This window comes from Notothenia coriiceps, unplaced genomic scaffold (assembly GCF_000735185.1).
Source record: "Notothenia coriiceps isolate Sejong01 unplaced genomic scaffold, NC01 NC01_scaffold00005927, whole genome shotgun sequence".
NCBI lineage: Eukaryota > Metazoa > Chordata > Actinopteri > Perciformes > Nototheniidae > Notothenia > Notothenia coriiceps.
Genome location: NW_011338628.1, coordinates 62431 through 69142, shown reverse-complemented (window position 1 = coordinate 69142; position 6712 = coordinate 62431). Strand labels below are relative to the sequence as shown.

Sequence of the window (6712 nt, the reverse complement as noted above, 5' to 3'; positions counted from 1 at the left end):
AGAATGACATCATACATTCATTAACAGGATTATACCAATACATACATCCGTGCACAAACATAAATGCACAGAGAACAATGAGGTCGCATCCTAAATGAGATGAGCCACACACACACACACACACACACACACACACACACACACACACACACACACCTCCCCATGTTCCCTTAAATCTCTATTGATCATCTGTGTTTGTTCAAAAAGGAGGACGAAGAGCAGGAGGAAAAGGATGTTAGGAGGAGTTTAGGAGTACATGGGGTGATGGTGTGAGGGTAAAGCCAAGGGAAATGAAAGGTTATGGGGCAATAGGTCACACCATGTCTGTGTTTGTCTCTTATAGCAGAAGAAGAAAAGCAAACACAAAGCGATGTTGCAAGCCCAAGTTTAGAAAGTTTGAGTATCCTCCAAAGAAAAAGCAGAAAGCTGTGTAGTCATTCTGTATTTTTCACACATTCACAGTCTTTGCGAAAGGCACCTAGTGGGCACTACTCGTCTTATAGTAAACATTTACTTATTTTCTATATGGATGGGGCCATGTAGGTAAAAGTTCAGTGTGGAAAGGGGTGAGGTTTTTAGAAACAGACTTTCTTCTCTATCTAGTTTGCTAGGGCAGCAGTTCTCTGGGGGCCGGGTTCATTGCAGGACATGGCAGTTTGAAAAATGTGAAGAGCTGGTTATGTTAAAGGTGGGGTAGGTCATTTTGGAGAAAGCTTGAGTGCGCTAGAATTTGAAAATACAAAGCCGAAAAAAATCTGCCACTTCCTTACAGAGCCCCTCCTCCAACACACACAAACATGACCAATTAGGGAACAAGATAAGTGTGTGCCCAGATGGCCCGGCCCGGCTAAAATGACTGGTCGTGGTTTTTACAGCACTACGGCTTCCACAGATGACATTTTTTTTATGGATTTTTTGTCAAAGTACTTAAGATATTCATTGCTATCTGGATGTTAAGAGCATTCCATGGAATATAACAAAAAGTGTATATCGAGCCGGTTTCTCAAACTTACCTACCCCACCTTTAAAAATAAAAGAAATATATGAAGATAACCCGATAGCAATGAATATCTTAAAGGTCCCATGTCATGCTTTTCCGGTTATTACCCGTCCCCTTGTGTGTTATGAAGGTTTTTATGCATGTAAACGGTCTGCAGAGTCAAAACCCTCAAAGTACACCCTGTAGCGAGTAAAATTCTAACACAGAAAATACCTCCCCAAAACGCCTCGTTGGAGATACGTCACTGTCCATTGATTCTTCCGGGTACCGCATGATGTCATGCGTTAACCAGAACCAAATGGACCAATCCGTGGAGCCGTTACGTTACGTCCGCGGAGCCGTAACGTTAAGCCCCCGCTGATTGGTCCAAATTGACCAATCCACGGACTTCCTCACACACACTCAGTGCAGGCAGCTCTGCTGATCTCTCCTCTCTGGCTGCAGGCTGATAACAGAAAGTTGGGATCGTGACGAAATTCTCTCTGCAGACCCATTCTCACAGCGTTTATCAACCTTTTTCTTACTCAATATCAAGCCACACTTATTGTTTTTACTTCGACTGTGACTTTGTGTGTGCTCAGGGTGAGTTTGGCTGTGTTTCGCTGTCGCTAAACAAGGAAACCACACCTCTACGGAGCTCAGCGGGATTCACAACGTCCCGACNTTGCGAGGCTCGCTGCTCAGTGAGCTGGCTTACTGGTGTGGTTTCCGGGTCGGCGATACAGCAAGACACAGCGAAACTCATCCTGAGCACACACACACACACACACACACACACACACACACACACAGCAGAGGTGAGTAGTGACATGTCACTGTAGGTAGGAACAAGACTTTTTTTTGTTTCAGGAGAAAGCAGACACTTAAAATACAATTCCGACATTGCAATTGGCGTCTAGTACAGGTCCTATAAACTGCGTGACTTCCAAGATGAACGTTCTCCAACGTAAAAGAAACATTGCAATGATATCCTCACTGCAGAACAATGCACTCTACGAGACATATCGACAAAACATTAGAAAGCAAAGACAACATGTAAACATCTATGATTCAAATAATTTCATGTAAATATAAAAGGAGGGAAACATGTGCATACTAAAGATGCATATTGGTAGGCTGGTAAGTTCTTTATAAGTTTGATTAAATAAATAAAAAACAATTTTTTTTTTTTAATTGTAGCTGAATATAAAACATTTTTGATAATATGGGTGTAGGGAAAAGGTTGTGTGCACTAACAATGAACCTTTAATCAAATATTCTGAATAAAGATTATGCGGTCTTCTGTATTATGTGTGTGCATTATTGTGAATGTAACAAGTCCTATCATGATCTTCCGCTCTCTCACTGTCAGCTCCTTTTTTTCTTTTGCTGGGTCTGATTTCTCAAGGGAAGCCAGCCAAAATCCAGCCAAGGCAATCTAAAGTCAAAATACAATCATGGAGTAAAGCCCATAAATAAAGCGCAAGTGTGATCCTACACAACGCATCTTTAATAGCTTGAAAACTGCAGAGGGGAACAAGCACTTTGGGCAAAATGTGTGCAAAACATAAAAGACAGTCTATAAGGTAAGGATATACTTCAGGGCTGTATTACAACCACTATACATGTTTTAAATAATATTGTGAACAAAATAATTATACTGCTACATCATCATGATTTAAAAAATAATCACGTTTGTGAGTGCACGTACACACAGTTGTTCAAGGTCCACTACTCCATAATTACACAACAATCATGCAAATAGATTTTCTGTGTTCAAGTTTTTACTTCATCACCACAAAACTTTTTCTTTGAAACAAACACACTTAAAAGTAAACATACAATACTTAAACATGTGCCTACATGTTAGAACAGACACTAGTGAGGAAGAGTGCACACAGAAAAGAGGCAGGGCCAAGACGCTGCAGCTCTTCTGATAGGCATTCAAATGTTGGATGTATTTACATAAATCCAGTAGAGTCTGTTTGAATGTGTTTTTAGAGAGGGTATACAGGTACAGCAACAGGAGGCTGCATTTTTAACCTGTGTGCATGCGTGTCTGTGTGCGCTCTCAGGCGTTCTGATCTGGTAACTCGATGGCTCTAATGTCTCCTACTCTTATTTCATAAGAGAGAGTGGAAAACTCAGTCAGCACACTGGCATGAAGAGAGTCTGTGCTGGAAGCAGATCAGGACACACATCTGCAAACCCTAATACTACACTGTTGGTGTGTGCGCGTGTGTGAGTGTGTCAGGGCAATGAAGTGAAAAGAAGTGCATGCACAGAGTTTCAGTCCAGCAGAAACAGAAAAAGATTTGTGCTGCACAGATTCACAAAATGTTGTGTGGAAAATGTCTCCTTTGTAGCATTCTTTGCTGTGTGTGTGCACGCATGGGCATGCATTGGTTTGTCTAGGTCTAGGACATTAAAAGTAATAGCTGTCATGTACAATTTTGCCCCCATCTGGCTTTTTCATCTGTTGCTGCTGCTGCGTGATATTAGTAAAGAACTGGTTACCATTGTTGCTCATTTTGTAGATAATTCATTCATACTAATCCAAATTGACAGTCTGGAGTGAACTAATCTGGGTTTGGCTTTAATAAAAGAGCTTACATTCATTGCAGAGTTTGAAAAAGATCCTATGTAAAAGAATAATGAAATGTTTCCATCAACCCACTTGTTGCTTTGGAGGAGGACTAAGTATAAATGTGCGGCATGTACCTCTCTAATATTCAACAAATCTGGTTGTTTCTCATGTCAGATACACACACACACATCCTGACAACCATGCACTTTACTGAAGAAACATGGATGTGTGTAAAATCTAATGATTTCCAGAGTGCTGCTGGGCTGTCAAAGGATAAAGAACATAACAGCAGTACTTAATGTTGTATGTGGGAGTGCAGCGATGACTGAGACAGAAACTGATGAAACTAACGTCTCTTAAAACTCCTCGCCTCATCTATTAACACATCTCGTACCTTAGCTACCAGGTGGATACTTTAATGGCTCTCTCATCATGCTGTTTCTCTGCATAATTAAATACTTTCCAACAGTTGCAATAATAAATCACATTATTAATAGCTCAGCTTTATCCATGTGAAAATTATTAAACTTTGTGATCTTGAAGAAAAAGGGCTTTTCATATGCAGAAATGTGACAATGTCAGAGGTTGTTCTTTTTAGAATTGGCCTCTAAACTAACCCCATACAGAGTGGACGTGCTAAATATACAGCGTTAAGATACATGATTTTGTGCAAATAAATATTTTTTTAAAGGATTTAACTACCTTACTGGAAAACTGAACTGGAAATTGAACTAGAAAAAAACACAACATTTTTAACAAAATCTGATTTGCTTAAATTGCAGAGAACCTTAATGGAGGAATATACGTTTTCTCATGTAGGCCTTAGTGGCTAAGTTTGCACATTGCATCTCCTCACAGTGTGCTTTCTCATTATAAGAGCAGAGGTGTTCTCCTGTGGTCAGAACAACAGTCAGCCAATCATAGAAAAAAAAAGCAAACACACTGAGAGAAGAAGCTGGAATGAAAAGCTTTTAAGATTGATACATAAATCATGATGACGTGACAAGAAATGCAACACATAGATTGAAAAAAAGAAAGCTAACCTGTGCAGATACTGCTACTGGTTGGCATACACTGAATAAGTATTGTGAATGTTGTCATGTTGTTTGGCATTATATATTTATCATGTCTTTTTTTAAGTCATTAAATCTAACCATCCTCCAATTCCTTCAAAATAAAACAAATGATAAAAGACATCTTTTATACATGTTTGTTTGGACATTGTAGATTAAATTCCTTACGGTTTATGGCAGCTGATAAAAACATATAACAATTGAAAGGCATCATGAACTCTGGCAACTTATCTTCAACATGTCGTAATTTAAGAATTTATAGCAACATGTAAAAATAATAAAAACATATTATCTCTCATAGTTGCACTGCTCTTACATGCATATTCAGTAATACATGCATATCATAGTCACTGAAGCGAGTATGTGCCAGACTGATTTCGACGCTGTGTGATGGATCAATATCAGGCTGTGTCAACAATTAGGAAACATCTGGCTAAACAATGTTTTTGGGTTCAGCTTTACACTTCATCATTTCTTGTATTGATCACTTTTCCCATGAGCTCATTTCATATTGAAATGTTAACCAATCAGATATTCCTATTCCTCCATTAGAATGTGATATTTCTCAGTAGTCCATGCCGTTTAAACCCGTGTTTATGACTTCATGAAAAGTTGCAGCGGAATTGTATAAGGTCTCGTAGTTTCTGTCACTAATTAACAGCTACATCAAACAATGAGCCAAACACAACACATCTTTATGCCTGTTTAAAAAAAGATTCTGCAATGCGCAACAGTGAAATGTAAACAAATTTAATATAATTTCAGCAAAGTTTTCCCGAGTCGTCGTAGAAGCAGCCACACATGGGGTTTTGGAGACATGGATAAACGCAGCAAAATATGCACAACACGCTTTAAAACACAAACGCACTTACTTATTTCGAAGTCTCAAGCTGAAGAACTGCAAAGACAGCGCAGATCGACTTTTCACAACTTGGTCATTTGATGGCCAGCGTGAACACCAACAGGCACGGTCCTGCTTCTTCACTGCAGCCTGCTCGACCGAGTAAGATCCCTGCGATCGAGATTTTCACATCACCCAATCATTAAATAAGCAGATCTGTGTCCTTTTTCCGTTTGAAAATAGGTCTTATCTGCCGCTCAGTTCATCCTCTGGTCTACTTTCGGGGCACACGCGCGCTACATAGCTCAGACAGAGCCAGTGTGTGTGTTCAAATGGCGGTGAAGCGCCCTCATCTGCCAGCAATCCAATCTGCTCCATTATGAGCACAGAAAACAGCCGGAGAAAAAGACTGCCGGGACGATTTTCCAAAATAAAACCCTCCAGTGAGAAGCTGCCTAATGAGCGCTTTATGCTGGTAAGATACAACGTCTAAATAAATAAACAAATACACATTTTATTAGACTTATTGTTATTCGAGCAACCGTATCCCAAACAATCTTAAACAAGTCGTATACCCTACAACCCATTTCAACATTTTAAAAGTTTATTGATGTTTTTGGCTCATAGGCATGTGACTTGAAGTAGAAAACACACATAAAACCAGCATTAGCTGTCTCTGCTTTGAGTTATCTGGGGCTATTATTTTCTAATTAGAGCCTTTTAACCGTAAATTAATTTAAATGCAAGTTGTTTCTGTGGATTAGAGTTGGTAATTAAGATAATACCATTTCAAGTACGGATTGGTTTACTGCATTCGGGGCCCAGTCAGTGGCGTAACAAGGTTGTGATTGGCCCCGGTGCAAATATTGTTTTGGCCCCCTCCCCCCATCGCCCCATCGCCACAAACATAAGTGCACGCTGATGCGCTCACGCACGGACATACACAACCACTCAGAAGAATCAAACAACAGCCTGCCCTGGCCTCAGACCAACACACCCTGACAACGGCACAGCAAACTAAGAAGAGGATTAAACCTGTTTCCTTGATTTTTGTCTCTGGGGAATGGGCCGGAAGGCCTACATAGACCGGTTGCTATAATATAGCTTTTGATCTTGGCGTCGGGGGTCTCAATAGTGCTATAGAGTCCCCTATCGGTTGGGGCCCTTGGGGGAACTGTTGGACCACCGCCGGGCACAGCCAAATCCAGCCTCTCCTCCGGGCTGGCTGGAGA

General features: G+C 40.4%; 1 protein-coding gene across 1 annotated transcript in view; it reads right to left on the bottom strand.

Moving 5' to 3' along the window:
• The window catches only part of ghra (growth hormone receptor a), a 25530-nt gene extending 19692 nt beyond the window's left edge, over positions 1 to 5838 (bottom strand). Inside the window, exon 1 of the mRNA XM_010768668.1 lies at positions 5512 to 5838. The gene's annotated coding sequence lies outside the window, so the exon portion shown is untranslated. The remainder of the gene's footprint in view (positions 1 to 5511) is intronic.
• Positions 5839 to 6712: the final 874 nt, after the last annotated feature.